At 62.6% G+C, this 740-nt stretch overlaps 1 protein-coding gene across 3 annotated transcripts in view; it reads left to right on the top strand.

Moving 5' to 3' along the window:
• Positions 1–740, top strand: part of CLN8 (ceroid-lipofuscinosis, neuronal 8) — a 22,458-nt gene that overhangs the window by 7,895 nt on the left and 13,823 nt on the right. The gene's annotated exons all lie outside the window — the stretch shown is intronic.

The following is a 740-nucleotide window of genomic DNA, read 5'->3' on the forward strand; positions in this document are numbered from 1 at the left end:
CAACCAAGGTACATGCCCTTGACCGGAATCGAACCTGGGACCCTTCAGTCCGCAGGCTGACGCTCTATCCACTGAGCCAAACCGGTTTCGGCAACAATATGTAATGGTCTTAGGTGACCCCAAAGGGGTCTCGACCCACAGGTTGAGAACCGCTGGCTTGAGGGCACGTTGATGACAGCTGGGGACAGGAGACGGGAAGGGCCCGGGACAGAAGCAACAGCAGAGCCCGGCGGCTGCTGTCAGCCACTGGAGAGTCGGAGAAGAGGGGCCTTGGGGATGGAAGGTTCAGGGGGTGAGCCTGGAGGAGCTGCCACTGCCCTGCCTGTGCTCCCCGGTGGCTGGCTCCTGGGGTCCCTCGGGGTTCAGGAGATGCCTGCCAGAAGGGGGGAGGCATGGGGAGCCCCCAGGAGGGGAAAGCAGGCTGGGCCTTTAGGGGCGATCTCAGGGGAGGTGGCCCCTGTCAGGGTCCTGGTCTCCTCGATTGGTCAGCGCCAGTCATTGCAGCTGGTGCAGGGGTCGCCCCTGGTCTGGTCGCTCTTCGCTCTTCTGGGCCTGGAGCGGAAATGCCGCGGAGGCCCTCGGCGGTGTTGTTATTGGAAGGTCAGCGTGGAAGGTTAGCTCTGGGGTGGGCGGGCAGGCTCAACACCGTCTCAGCCGGTGGTTTTAGAAAAACGGAATTTATTTAAGGGCAGGGGTGGGGGTGGGATATCCAAAGGGAAGGGCTGGACAGCACCAGCCAC

The sequence above is a fragment of the Myotis brandtii genome, unplaced genomic scaffold, assembly GCF_000412655.1.
Source record: "Myotis brandtii unplaced genomic scaffold, ASM41265v1 scaffold646, whole genome shotgun sequence".
Taxonomy (NCBI): domain Eukaryota; kingdom Metazoa; phylum Chordata; class Mammalia; order Chiroptera; family Vespertilionidae; genus Myotis; species Myotis brandtii.